This window comes from Diorhabda sublineata, chromosome 6 (assembly GCF_026230105.1).
Source record: "Diorhabda sublineata isolate icDioSubl1.1 chromosome 6, icDioSubl1.1, whole genome shotgun sequence".
Lineage (NCBI taxonomy): Eukaryota > Metazoa > Arthropoda > Insecta > Coleoptera > Chrysomelidae > Diorhabda > Diorhabda sublineata.
In genome coordinates, this window is record NC_079479.1 from 10591561 (window position 1) to 10607586 (window position 16026).

At 32.7% G+C, this 16026-nt stretch overlaps 1 protein-coding gene across 7 annotated transcripts in view; it reads left to right on the plus strand.

Moving 5' to 3' along the window:
* Window positions 1-16026, plus strand: part of LOC130446011 (hemicentin-2-like) — a 251683-nt gene that overhangs the window by 164066 nt on the left and 71591 nt on the right. For all 7 annotated transcript variants that reach the window (XR_008910094.1, XR_008910095.1, XM_056781979.1 and 4 more), the window contains one exon: window positions 9256-9349. The gene's annotated coding sequence lies outside the window, so the exon portion shown is untranslated. The remainder of the gene's footprint in view (window positions 1-9255; window positions 9350-16026) is intronic.

A 16026-nucleotide genomic window follows, 5' to 3' on the forward strand; every position in this document is an offset into this window, starting at 1 on the left:
TTTCTTATTCTCTCTTCTTTTTCCTCTCATTGCTCTGATTTTGTTTTTACTACTGTTATTATCTTCATATTTTGCTAATTCCTCTACGAATTGTTTCCATGTTTCTACAATTTCTTTCTTGACTTTCTTATGGTTTCGTATGCCTACTTATTATCGCATCTCTTTTTAATATAATAATGTATTGAAGCTTGATTTTGTTAAACTATTTAACTATCACAATAACGTTGAAACGGAGACTAAACCTAAATATTATTTCCATAATTGGACAACAAATAGAATAATGAGAGATGAAAATACTGCGAACCATCAAGGGAGTCACCCTCAGGGACTGAATAAGGAATGATGACATCAGGGAAGAATTGAGTCTACAGGATGTGGTGAGATGAGTCAAGGCACGAAAAGGATTCTGGAGGGATCACGTAGAAAGAACGCCAGAAGACAGATGGGCAAAATGCACTAAAACTCACACGTAGACCTATAGGCAAACCACTAAAGAGGTGGTACGGGAGCTGGAGTTCAGCTTCTCAGGAAGATCCAGGAAGAGGGCCAAACGTACAGGATTGAACAGGACCTGGTCCTATTGAAAGAGGAAGAAGAAGAAAATAAATTTAGCCTTTTTGGTCGACTCGAATCGAGTTCAAGTAGACAGAAAATGTCACAAAGTGCTGAATAAAGCGACTACATTGAGGGTTGAATTGTTTTAACTTGCTAAATGACGTTTTACAGCAATTAGTTAGATCATGTAGAACTAACTCAGTCATCACAAAGACATGTGTAGTTCATTTATCAATTCACGTAAATATTTGAAAGACAATCTATTCTATTATAGGTAAAACCTCAAGAGAAGGTTTAAATTTCAAAAAATACATCATGAACAAAAAAACCTCGGAATTTTAATTCGTTTAAATTAATACTTATTCGCATTTCATAGAAATTTAGATGTACAAAGCTTATAACAAGTACCCGCAAAATAATTCCAGTGGATGAGAACAAAAAATTGGAAGAAATATGGTACAAAAGCATATTTAAAAAATCATCAAAAGCTTTAAATAAAATTCACGCGAAATGCGAATACATAAATCTCTAGATCCGGCATTTAGCAAATGGGCGGGGTTACAAAAAGAGAAAACAAAAAACAAAAGTTAGTGCTTGTGTTAAATTGATCGATAAAACTCAACACCTGTCCTTTCATATTTTTTTTTATGTGAAAGAAATAAAATCCGTCCGAATTTATGAAGTTTAACTTGTCGACGGACATACGCAGCAGCTAAGATAAATTTATATGATGTGAAAAAAAAGGTTAGCGGGCAGTGAAAGATTGGATTTATGGCTTTTGGAACGTCAAATCGGTGGGAAAATATATCGAAGAGAGAAAAACATATTTTTTCAAAGTCGGGATTCTTTACAAAAATCGATTTAATCCATTAATAACGAAAAATAACTTCTCGTCTTTATTAATATTTCTATAAACTTGAAGTGAAACTAACTAACGTGTATAAAAGTCCATTTTGCAATGTAAATACTGGCTGCCATAATAGAATGTGTCAATGTTCGACTTATATTTACAATTTGGGAATAAGTTAGCGTTGCCAGGCGTTCGGATTAATCCTTTTATAGATAGGCTTTTTTATTGCGTGTCTGGACAAATTAAACGACTTTTGTTAGGCTTTTTACATTTCGCAAACAGCGTGGCCTAGCGCAGGCGACTACACGAGACCTTAAAAAAAGGCTATTTGTTCATTCTTTCATGTAAATGAGGTTTTGGAAAACTGTTCTAAGACAATGGATTACATAAATGTCAGAATTGAACGACATTTTTGCCTACCGAAAATGACTTATGCTTAAATATACCAAGTCAGAAAATATTTCACAAGTTTCCGATACTATATATATATATATATATATATATATATATATATATATATATATATATATATATATATATATATATACTATCACATATATACAACGACAGATTTGACGATAGCAAATTTTTTTACCATCTTCAAAATTTAAAAAGTTTTCTGCACATTAACAAAGAAACCGTTGATTTCAAGAAGCTGTTAGCACATAAGAAATTGCTACCCCAAGACAAAACGCAAACGTTGAAAGAGCTTTTTTCTTGATAGGTCATCAATCTACAAAAAACATCAACAAAGTGTTGGCTGTAGAATTTAATTTGAAATTTGAAAAACTGAGCTCTTAATAGTTAATTTTATTGTGTAACTCAAAGAGACGAAGTTTTCTTTTGTTTCATTGTTTAATATTTGTTTGTTTAACCAACCTAAGATTGATTTGGCATTCACTAAAACCTCAATAATATCCGGCCTTTCTACCAAAATGTATGGTCAAACTGACTGGTCTGTCCGGCTATTAGATTTGGCGACCTGTCAACCCTACTCGGAGTAGACCGAAAAAGTTACACTTCCCAGTATGTACTTTCCGGACGGTTGCCAAATAAGGATATTTTTGGATGTGCACCTCCCAAATTATTTGCTCATACGCCGCGTCGTCGCTATTTGGAAGACAAATCCTACCAATCGAATTGCTCATGACTCAATAATGTCTGATAGTCAAAGGATGCCAAATTATATATTAGTTGTGGGTAGTTGGCACCGTATGTGTGAAATGTGCAATGCACGCGGGTGCGATTCTTCAGGGGCGCCAAAACCAAGGGCCTTAAAAAAATTTGAAAAAAAAATAATTTCAAAATAAAAGTTGAGAAATTGAATAGGATTAGGTATAAGTACACACGAAATTTTATTAGTATATCATCCAGTTACTGTTGTGTCTATGTTGCGAGAACATGTCAGGAGGTAGTTTCTTGATTTTTCCTGTTATTACTTCGTTTTGATATTTTAGTCTATAAATAAATAGCCTTTACGGGGGCCCAATAAGTTGGTTAGGATTATATAACATCATAATTGAGAATTTAATAACAATCAGCTGAGAAGTCTGAATAACTGAAAACAGCTCGCGCCTACACACAATCACGAATCGCTTAAATCCCTGTGTCTTTTCAAAAGTTCTGAAATAATAAGTCTTTTTCGCAGCTCGTTATTTGTTTTACTAAGTGTATACTTGAGGAAAGAAAAATATAGAAAACGGTTTCTATTTCCACTGAATCTTTTTTATTTGTGGCTGTTTGAATATGTATGAATCGGAAGCTGTGTAGGTGTTTCCTCTCATCTTGATGGATTTTTAATGAGTTTTCCCTCCTCAATCAATCTTTAGGATAATTTAAGAAAACAATTCAGCCAAAAAATCAATGAACCACGCTCAAAGAAAATCTCTCTAGTTAACAAAAACTTCATTAAATCGCGTAATAAACGTTTGTTGAATTGTTGAATATTAGAGATAAATGATGAAATTCATATTACACACTGAAATAATAAATACCTCGAATCACTAGCTTTCTGTGACACAAATTCATAAAATAAACGAAGATTTAACAATAAAATTTTCATATTTCATATTGCATATTTCAATTTCAAATCTTTCGTCCAGTTATTTTTCGAAACAATTAACAAAATAACTGGACGAAAGTTGGTCATAAATATGATGCAACCTTTCATTTTTAATTACTGATACTGACGATCCTCAGTGCTTACAGCTGATCCTTTAATAGCACTTCTCTTGAAAGGCTGTAGCTGCCAGGTATCTTTGATTCCTATTTCATACATTCCCAGGTGTAGTGCTTAGAAGTTCTGCAATGTCCCACACTTTGAGAGAATGTGGATAGAGGTTTCTTCTTCTGCGCAACAGAATCTGCAGTCTAACGTCATCCGGGGCGTTTTAGGACTCTGTACCGAAGGCCACTTACTAAATCGATTATAACTTTTGTTTGAAAAGGAATTTCGACTTGAAATTTTTGTCTATATTTTTCAATAGCTTTACAACAAACTCATGAGTTTCTTCAAGCCTATACACATATTTTCCCCCTAAATAATTCAATATTTTGGTGGTGTACAATGTCAGCTGGAAAAAAATATTTTTTTTGTGGTATCAAACCATCAAACTAGCTTAGCAAATTGCGGTTGAGTTTTTAGCTCAATTCAATAAATTATTATTATTATTAAAAAAATACAGGATCAACAGTTTTTATACTTCGCAAACAAGTTTTTAATTGAAAATCAATACGATTTTTGAAAATGAATTCATCAATAACTAATGTATTACAATTTGAGATGTATTGAATCATTTGTTTATTAATAAATCTTATCGCTTCCACATAATAAACACAGAAAACAGTAAAAACAATTACTTACATCATACGCGCACAACCAGTCAGTTTTTTTATTAGTTTCTGGTTTAAAAGTACGTTTATATTAACGACTTTTGAATTCAGGTACATTCGTAATTAATACATTTGGTTTCAGACGCCGAACACTTTTGATTTACATTTTTTTCTTTGAAGGGAGAAAAAAGTATGTCTAATCTAATCTAATTAACGATAATATTCTTTATTATTTCCGTTTAGACATCGATTGCGCTTGCAGGTACGTGCACTGATTTCATGTGCACATGAACCAGTATAAATTTCGAACATCGCTCTAAACTGATACAGAGAATTGAACAACAAAATCGATTATTGCGATTTATAATTTTGTTTATGAAATAATTCATTCCTATTTAAATAGAAAACATTGTTGAAATAATGAAAGTATAGAATTTAAATAGTTTTTTTAAGATGGGAAATTTTTGGGACTGCACGCGAACGTGTGAATTTCATTGGAACTTATCGTTCTTTGGCTTTCTTTGGGCGAAGTGACTCACTGAAAATACGTTTTTTCGTCATTGTACTTAAATCCAGAAAAAACATGAAAACTTCCTTCTAATGACAACAGAATGAAAATCAATTAGATCAGATTAGTTTATGGAAATAGAGAAATCTTTTTACTTTTGAAAACTTATCTATGGCTCGACGCGTTCCAGATAATTCTTAATTGAGAATGTATTTGAAATTATTGGAAAACTCGGAGATAATTTAATTCCCACTTAAATCTTTTGCTAGAGAAACTGGAATTTTTATTTTTTTCTTTGTAAGAAACTATTGATTGTCTAATCTAATCTATTTAACGCGACTGTTCTTTATTTTATTAAAATTCCCTTTTAGACACCGATTGCATTTGCAAGCTACGTGCACTGATTTTATGTGCACATGGACCAGTATAAACTTCGAACATCGCTCTAAACTTAGGAAGAGAATTGATCAATATTGAGATTTAGAATTTTTTTTATGAAATAATTGATATTTATTTAAAAATATATTGCTACAATAATGAAAGAACAGAATTTAATTGAATTTTTCAAGAGGAGAGACTCATTGAAAATACTCACTGTAATCAAATCCAGTAAAAAATGTAAGCTTCCTTCTAATGACAACAGAATGAAATTTAATCAAATTAGTTTATCGAAATAGAGAAATCTCCTTACTTTTAAAAATATATCTATGGCTCGACGCGTTCGTAATTGAAAATTTATTTAAAATTATCGGAAAACTCTGAGACAATTTAATTCCCACCCTATATTTTCTGGTTGATTCTTTTGTTAGAGAATCTCTGCAGTAATTTCTTCAGTGCCACTTTCAGAGTGGAAACATTCGGAATTTGTTGTTTCAGTATAAAATTTAAAGCTCAGGAATATCTTTGGCAAAATGGGGAAACACAACGATGGGAGTTTTCTGTATTCGCGTCGTTGAGAAGTTTCAAGTTGTAATTTTATGATACCAAACTTCCAGAGGTATATTACAGAATAGTTCAACTGAGAGATTACATCATGAATTTTTAAGGTTCATGTGAATAGAGTTTTTGATGGCGCTCTCCTCTCTAATATACTTGAGAGGATACACTTGCAGTTGTATGTCTTGAATTCGGCAAAAGATTTTAAAATTAGCGGTGATACTATCAAATTTTTTATTTTACAACGACTTTTGCGGCAATACGAGGAGATTCATTTGCTGGAAAGACTTGGTTTCAACATCATAAATACTAAACGATAGTAGGTTTAACCTCCAGTCAACTAAGTTCTAGTCGAAGAAGGAGAAAATTATATAAAATTATTTTTTTTTGACAAATGGCAGTGAGAAAACGAGATGGCGTCACTAGAGTAAGAAAACGAGATGGTGTCACTAGAATAAGAAAACGAGTTGGCGTCACTAGAGTAAGAAAACGAGATGGCGTCACTACAGTATAAAACGAGTTGGCGTCACTACAGTATAAAACGAGATGACGTCACTACAGTATAAAACGAGATGACGTCACTACAGTAAGAAAACGAGGTGGCGTCACTTCAGTAAGAGAACGAGATGACGTCACTAGAGTAAGAAAACGAGTTGGCGTCACTACAGTATAAAACGAGATGACGTCACTACAGTATAAAACGAGATGACGTCACTACAGTAAGAAAACGAGATGGCGTCACTACAGTAAGAGAACGAGATGACGTCACTAGAGTAAGAAAACGAGATGGCGTCACTACAGTATAAAACTCGTGTGAAAATAATGCATTACTGATAAATTTTGACTTCGCTTGTGACATGACACATTATTATTTTATCGAATTCTGAAAATTAATTGACAAGAGTGAGAACTGTAATTTTCGTTAATATTCTCTTAGCAAATCTTAGATTATGTGATAGTTGTAGATAAGGCACCAGAGCAATTAAAAACTAGTTGAAGACCGCTTGACATGATGCAATACAACGTGCAATACAATGCAAAAGCATGCAGATCAGCTGTTATTCGTTAAACTTAGCTTTGTTATTTTCATTGTTAAACTATGTACAAAATATTAGTAAATATTTAAGGTTAGGAATTTGTTTACTTTGATTGTTTACAGAGACTTGCATACAATGCTTGTACGTTATATTCCATTATGCTAAGCGGCCTTAAGAATTTTTTTTGCATATACACAACAAAAACGATTACATTACAAATTATTTTACCTCTGTTATCAATCAACGATTCTATTGCACGTTATCATTTTTTTATCGAATTCTTTGTGGAAAATGTTTTGAATTAATACAATTTACAATCATTCCTATTTTTCACTTTTACATACAATAGATATGGCACTGAAGCCGTTTTTCTCAACGCTCTTTTTTACTGGATTCTATTCATTCAATTTTTGAATGGTTTTCTTTTAAGTGAATATTGGAGCTCGCTTTCACATTGAAAATATATTGACTTCCATAACAACAGTAACATCCTGGTTGGAATCTGTAAGAATTTTCATAAAATGACTTTTTTCTAGTCGTTTTTTTATCTCCTTTCTATCATAAATTTGAAAAATTTGCCAGTTGTATCATTCGTTCGTTCAATGTTCTTATTTATATTGTTATATATTTATAATGTTATTGTTTATGTATGTGCGAGTATATAATTTTTTAGATTAAAGCCATTACATTTTCATATTAAGCTATACCGTTTGTGTTTAGATGAAAAAAATGTTTTTCGTTAGGTTCTTTCTCATTATACAGATTGAGTGTTATGTATGGAACGCCTCAATTATCTCGGAAACGACGATTTTCATAAACTTTTGTGTGCAAGGGTCTTCTGATACGGACGGTATAATGGTGTATTTACATTTTTGTCAGATCTTTAGATTTATAAAAATCTACAAGCCGTTTCCGAGATAATTGAAGCGCTCCTTACATAAAACACTCTGTATGTGCAATGTCAACTAGCTCGAGTTAGTTTAGATTAAATGGAATCGCCTATATTCAATATGCAATATAAGTTATATTTAATTCATTACTCCCCCCTTTTTTTTGGTTGGATCGTTTCCACTCCTTTTACACTTTTTTCGTTACAATTAAGAATAAAGAATTATATACAAATATAATATTCAGAATTCAGAAAAAGAAAAGCAATAATCTAACGTTGAACTAGTCAAACCTAATTCAATTCAATTCAACCTAACCTCAAACATAAACAACTGAAAGAGAAATAATCTAATTGGCAATTCTTCTTCACGTATTTTTCTTATTCTCAAACATCAAAGTGTACTAACTTTAATATATTCCGAGCTGTCGAATACTCATGTATTTATCGTCTGGGAATTAATTAGTTAAAAATTGCGGCGATTCAAATTTCAATGTTTCTAGTAGAAAACATTAATCTCACATTAATCTGAAAAAGCAATAATTAAACTAAGGCTTGATAGAAATATTAAGGTTATTGATAATCGTAGTCGAAAACGCTTTCTTATTATATATATGTAAAAAGTACAAGTACAAGATACTATGTCGAGTTATTTGTGTTGCGATTTATTCCCTCTCACCTTCCTTCTTCCCATTCTTCAAATCTTACTGAATTTAATTGAAAATAGATGGCGCTTCCACACTGGTGAATAACGAAATTTAAAGCTGCTGGTTCTTGGCTTTGAGACGCGCTTGCATTAATAAACTAGGCAAATTTGTACGACCTAAAAAAAGCAGGATATTTAATTCAAAGTAAAAGATACTTTTAGCCTCAAAAATTCAAGATACTACGAGGTGTAGCTATTTAATAACGATATCAAATATTTTGTTTCAATGGTATGTTCATTTATTTATTATCACCTTCAATATTATATAACTATCAGATCCTTCAGGACGCGCGGACAGCTTCAACAGACTTGTTCCTTTTAATACAGATTGGACATAAGGAAAGAGGTAGAAATCGCACGGCGCAATTCCGGCGAATAAGGTGGCTAATCTAACACTGAAATGTTGTACTTAGCTGTAAACCTCTTTTGTACACTTTTCGTATGTTATAATTTACCGCAAACATTCTTTGTTAATGCCTATAAATACAGCAATTGCACGAATACTCAACCGACTGTCTGGTCGAACAAGACTATCCCAATATTTCCATCCATTTTTGACGTGGAAGACCGACCTGAACATCTTGAAAACGGTTAAACCAATCAAAAAAACGTGGACGTTTAAGCTACAAACATGAAAACAGCCTCTATACAAAACGAAGACTACGGCTACACTGATTCGTCTACAGACATGGTTTGCCTCGCATTCGAAAGATTAGGCTTTAGGGTAAACAGTTGAATGACACTAACTTTCTAGCTAGTCTCGTTATTTAATAGCTAAACCACGTATTCTTATTTTCCAATCACAGTTTGATGTTTATGAAAAAATTATTCTAAACTGCTCATTTCTATTTTAAGATTTTTTGATACTATCGAGGAAGAATATCTTCTTTCCAAATATTACTCGTATAAATTATTACTCGTATTTAATAATTATTTTATTTCCAGGACACAACCAAATCGCATGGTATGTGGTACTATTCTTAAAATAATCAATCAAATGGAATGGATGATAACAATAAATTTGAAAATATCACAGAGGGTGAGTACACTTATAATAATATTTTAGCCATTTTCATCAATGATCCATCCCTTTTAATAATAACAAATCAGAGTGTACGTTGTAACGCGTTTTTGTCTATGGCAACATTCTAAAGATAATTTTAGAAATATAAAGAGTTGGAGGTGGTAGCTATGAACACAAATATGTGAGGGGAGACAGAAAAATCGTAGAAACTGTTTGTTTCAACTCAATTATTTGCTCTTTACTCTATCAAACAATGGATTCTACATTATATTTAGATACCTCGTATATAACTGAATCAGCACCCAGTCGGCTCGATTTCCCAATTTTCTCTTAAATTGTTACATTAAATTATGGGATTTGGCATTTACCGGAGTTTGCTCAAAATTCTTCATGTCGCTTCCCATTCTTCAGAATATTCGTATGCCTTAGCGAAGTAGTACAAAGAAGAAGGAAAAAGTAGAAGGAAACCATTCCAGGTCCCGAACCCCTAATTATCATTCAGGGAAACTACCGATCCATTAAGATAGTCCGATTTCACTGAAGATATACCAAGACGGCAGCACCATGAAGGAACTTCACCTTGATTCCTTGGCCGTTAAAATCGATATCAATTTCAGATCAACTTCTTGAACCTCAGGATCAATAAAGTATAGATCATTTTCAAAAGAAGAATTAAATGAAGTTCAAGGATCGATGTAGTACGAGGATGGTCCCAGAAGTAATGGCGAATAGGCTGCATGGAAAATGTCTTGATGAAACAACATTTCCTTCTTATCCAAATGCGCTCGTTTTTGCTTGACTCCTTCGCCCAAACGTTGCAATAATACTCACCGTTGATAGTTTTTCCTTTTTCAAGAGAGCCAATGAAAATTATATCACACGCATTCCAAAAATCCGACGCCATGACCTTGCCTGCAGATGGAACGTTCTTTGCCTTCCTCGAATCCGGTTTTCCGTTTTCGGTCCATTGTTTTGATTGTTTTTATATTTAGGGTGCGAAGTGATGGACTTACGGTTCATCCACGCAGAAAATTTGGCTTTATTTCTGTGAAAAATTGCCAAAGACTCGAGATAAACATCTTCACGACGTTGTTATTGTTCCATTGTGAACAAATGCAGCACCCACTTTTTGAAATGTGCCTACTATGTCTGCTAGCTCGTACACTTTCAGTCGACGATCATCCAGTACCGCTTGGTGAATTTTCTTCAACATTTTGGGAGTCGTCACCTCATTTAATCGATCACTGCGATACTGGTCTTCGCAGGTTGTACGGCCTTATATAAACTCTGCTACTCAATATAATACGGTTGATAACGAAAAAGCAATTCACGTTCACTATCGATGGTTGCCAAACAAATACTAAACAACATTGTGTACTTTCTAATACATCGGTACTTTCCAAGCAACTACCGCCATCTCTAAGTCAGGCCAGGTACTTCTGGCACCTTACTCGTTTGTCTGCTTTGTTCGTATCTACTTCAAATAGAACAAGCGTAACAACTGATGATGATATGAGAAGATTATCTAATACTGATACCTCGGAGAATAAGAAAATGAAAATTTTAAATCAGATAATGATTTCATAGACAATGTTTGACATAAGAATCGTAGGCATAGGAAAAAAATTTACTTTGTTTAAAGAAAATAGAAATTTTTTGGATGATGCACAGTATTTGTGTGAGAGTTTTTTTATTTATCCCTCTGAAAATTTGTAATTTAGTTAAAAATAATCGAATATAACTCGAATTCATGTAGAGGTGAAATAACAAAAAAAAATATGTATTAGACTCTCTCTCAGAAGACGTAAATTACATAAGGCAAATCGTATATCGGATCTAATAAGATCTATTTCCAAGAAATATTTGAAAATTTTTAATTTTTTACAGAACCTAAACACCTCAAATCTTTTTCAAACTTAAAACACTCACTTAAAATAAATATTTGTTCCTAATATTCTTTTTGATTGAAAATGCTTACTTTAACCGTGATAAGTTATTGATTAGGATTAATTTTACTATGAGCTAACTGATATATTGAGAGAAAACAGATCTTGGGTCTTAACCCTTAAACGATCATGGTATCATATATGATACCATCTGTTCAATATTTTTTTTTTAAATCGACGGTAAACCTTTGGACCTGGTTCTTTTTCTCAGAGCAAGTGAATTTCATTGTGAATAAGTTGGTCATACTGTTTTACGACCAACGAAAGTTATAACAACATTTATCAACAAAAATCTTCAATAGCTCACATCTGATCAGTGAAATGGCGTCTCATCATAAAAAGTTGAGTTGTTTTTTGTTATTGTACAAATAATGTAGTGTTTTTTGGAATGCGGTAAATTGTTTAAGCTTCATAATAATATATTGAATGCCATTATGGAAAAGAAAAATCGTGATAACTGATTTTCTCTTTTAGAAAATGCATTTTGTGAACGTATTAAGTTTGATACAAAAGTAATACGCTTTGATAACTAAATTGTTTATTGATATTTACTATATTATTTTGTGTATTATTATATATAAAAATTATTATTAATGCATCTAAATGTTCTTGATTTTAGATCTGTCTCTTCTGTTTTAAAATTAATTTTAAAACAGAAGAGACCTAAAATTAAGAACGTTTAGACACATAAACATATCAAAAGGTCTAAGAAATAAGAAATTGAAGAAAATTATTATTTTTAATAAAATTATTTAGAGTTAAGATGCGTTGTTGTCTTAATTTATTGCTCTCATATAACTGATATGATTGAATGGCCATGTTCCTTGTTTTACCATTATTTAAACAAAAACATATAACAAAAGCAATCAAAACTAATTACTATCTAAATTTAATGGCCTTAGCAAAAATTATTCATATTTATTTTGGGTCGACAAAGAGGATATGTCATCTTTCTATGGTAATTAGAAGAAAAAAATTAAAAAGACGATCTAAATGTGAAAAAAGGACACAAAAGATTTGATTCCTGGTAAATTCTAGAAGTTTTTAGCTAAATAACTATAAATTTCAGTACCCTCTAAACAAGCAAGGTATCATATATGATTATTGGAACATATGGTTCAAAAACTGAAGTCTTACTTAAGGTCTAAATGAAAGAAAATCATGAAAACAAGAAAAAAAAGTCATCTGTTAAAATTTTGCCAGTTCAAGGGTTAAGTTATAAAACCCCGATAAAATTACAATTTGAATAAGACTGAGAATCTTCAATAATCGAACTTTTCTAGTTTAGAATGCATCCCATGAAATATTTTTGATTTCCTGCCAACTTTTGTTCCAATATTATTATCGTTATTATTTTAGCTTCATGACAAAATTAAATCTGATATACTATGTATATCATACATGAACGAGGACTATAAATTGGAGAAAATGGAGGGTATAATAAAAATGAAACGTCGTCGTCTTCTGCTGATGTGTCAAAATGAAAAATTATCTTTCAAAAGAATATCATGTTTCATTTTCAAACGTTAAGTTTACTACGAAATTCTATTATTTTTATACGCACAAATTCTTCTTCTCCTTCTTTTAGGTTACACATTCGAATTATGGGATACGATAACAAAAAAATTTATACGAAGAAAATTAATTTTGCCCTACAACAACAAATAATGCGAAATTCAGTCAGTTCATTCGATATTTTGTCGGAAAAAAATTTCATTTTATCACTGAACATTTATTTATGTATGAGGATGAACAAATATATATAAATATATATACGTTTTCGTAGTGGGAATGTGGCAAATTAAACGTTAGAGTGTAATAAATCTCCGATGATAAAAACATAAGTATTCGAAATCTTGGAATATATATTAAACAGAGCATTCAATTTGGAATTACGAAGACATTTATATATTATACATGGTGGAGTCATGAGGAACTTTTACCATATATAGAGCCTCTCAAAGAGGATATTATGAAGCTATTTAAAAAGTCTCAGATCTTCTTTATTAAAGTACAGGGTGATTTGTGAAATTGACCATGAATTTTAGTTAGCTATTTGATTTGATTTTATATATAGTCTTTCATGATGCGGAAGGCTACTATCAAGCATTCCACTGGCATTAGCTAAAGTTAGTAACTCGAGATCGGGTTTGGAAAAATTTAAAGATTCTTATTAAAAATTGCACCCTGTAAAATATTATTTTAAATAATTTTTAATTAATTTTTAAATGCAATAAGAGATTTTTTAACTTCATAAATAACCAATGAAAACGACCTTCCTCCCTGGCAACCTCCCAAGGGATAGCACGAAAACTTGACATCTACTTCTCAAGAGGCTGAATAGCAGAAAAAATAAGACTTGAGAAAAGAGAAAAAGAAGATAAATAATAAATTAAATTGATTGAAAAGTCATGTTTAATGTATATATTAATGTGTGTTGATTGTAAATCATTAAAATTTCATTGCATCAACTTTACCAAATAAAAAGAAATGGTCTACTCTTAAAATTTATCATTATCAACCGTTATTCAACCCGACGCCACATACGTGGGTCTTAATAAACTCCAGTTGCGAAAAAATCTTTGAAAATGAAACCAAATGTAAATGTATCCGTCCCTGTATCCGATCTCTCTTCCGAGTATCAACTTAGTAGGGCCCTTTCACACCAAACGAATCCGAATCAATCAGTATTACTCCAAATCAAGTTGAATCTGATTGACCAAGATTCGGCTTCGAGCGCTCCGTTTAAATGTGAAGGGACTCTTTTCCCGCCTTCAGACCGGACGAATCTGGTTCAATCAGGTTTTATTCGTGGTCGCACTTGATTCAACCTGTCAGATTCCTCGTCCGGTCAGTCTTGAATCAACAACCATACGAGATGGACGTGGAGTTATTAATTTGAATAGTTAAAGAAAATAGTGCGATTTATGACGCCAGTGATAAAAATCACAGCAACAGAAATCTCATATCTTCTGTGTGGAGGAAAATTGGCGAAGAATTAAACATTCCAGGTAAGAATTATTCAGGTTGATTCAGCTGGTGTGAAAGAGTGGAGATGACGAATCATATTCAACTTGATTCGGAGTGATCCAGATTGATTCGGATTCGTTTGGTGTGGAAGGGGCCGTACTCGGTTGACACTGAATACTCTAGGGTGTATTACACCCCACTTATGTATTCTTTTAACTGATGTTGTAAAATATTTTTATTTATTTTTAGTTCTACGCAGCAAGTAAGTTTAAAGAAGTTACTTTAGTTACGTGCTAACTTTTTTTATTTAAGTTGTGTTAAAGTTAAGTTAATTAAATTTTTTCTTCAGAAATACCGATTATGTCTTACGAGGACGAACAGAGAAGGCTCCTGGGCTATGGGTTCAGATAGAAACTGATGATAACGTAGTGGTTTCAGGAAGCGAAAATGACATTTATTTGGTTTCTGAAAGTGAACCCAACATCGGCACCGATTCTCAGCAGTATATAACGATGGAAGGTCAAACGCCTAACAATGATACGGACAAAGAAACATCAAATTAATTGCTATTAACCTTTACCCGCTACCTCATACCGCCAGTGTTGAATTTCCCGTCTTAATTTTTGAAATGAATTTTTGCTGATCTTGAGACTCTCGTGTAAGTTAGGTTAGGAGGGATTTTTTGAGTCATACCGGGGAGTAGCGTAAGTGCTGGAATTATAGTTTTTTTATTTATCGTTGTTTTTAGGATTTTTCTTTTATAGAATTGTTACAGAAGGCGGGGCAATCGTCGATGCATCCGGAAGATACCAAATTTGAGGAATGGTGCTTGAATCAACTAGAAGAAGACAATAATATCATGAGCGATAAGGATGAAAGTTACGTCTTTGGAAGTGAGCATGATACAGAATCGGAGCAATCCAAAAATGAGGTAGAACATGAGGAAGTAAACAATGAACTTGAAGAAAAGCTAAGAAGGTAAACGCTACGAAATGGTCAAAACAACCGCCACCAGCTAATTCTAGAATTTAGTGAAGAGTTTACTCGGGTTACGAGGTCCAGCAAAAGCATTGCAAGAAAATGCAAGCCCTCTGCAACTATGGGAACTACTATTTAGCGCAGATATGCTGCATGAAGTTGTGCATTGGACAAATCGTAAACTTTCTCAAAATCGGACAAAGTACAAGAACCAAGACCATTCACCATTGAAAGATGTAGATGTTGCTGAGATGTGAGCTTTTTTGGGGTTGCTTACATACCTGTGTAAGTTTTTAAGGCAGGAAGAGAGAGTTTAGAGGGTTTGTTTGCTTGTTTGCTACTGAAGGCACTGGAAGAGATGCATTTAGGTGTACAATGTCAAGATGAAGGTTTGAAACTTTATTAGTCGCACTAAGATTTGTTAATGACACGGATAGAGCGGAGAGAACGAAGGAAGATAGAGCTGCAGCTATTTCTGGTCTATTTAGGTTTAGGTTTAGGTTTATTAGTTTATTGGATGAGAACCTAGTGGGTTTTGGAGGTCGATGCGGATTCGTAATGTACATGCTAAAAAAGCCTGCAAAATATGGCATAAAGGTTATTTGCCTCACAGATGCCAGAAATAATTATTTGTATAATGCTTACATTTATTGTGGAAAAGGTATGAATAGTCATGGATTATCAGCAAAAGAAAAAAAAATTGCAGATTCCCACTCAGTCTGTACTAAGGTTAGCAAAACCCATAGAAAAGATCAACAGAAACGTGACAGCAGATAATTGGTTTAGCAGTTTACAACT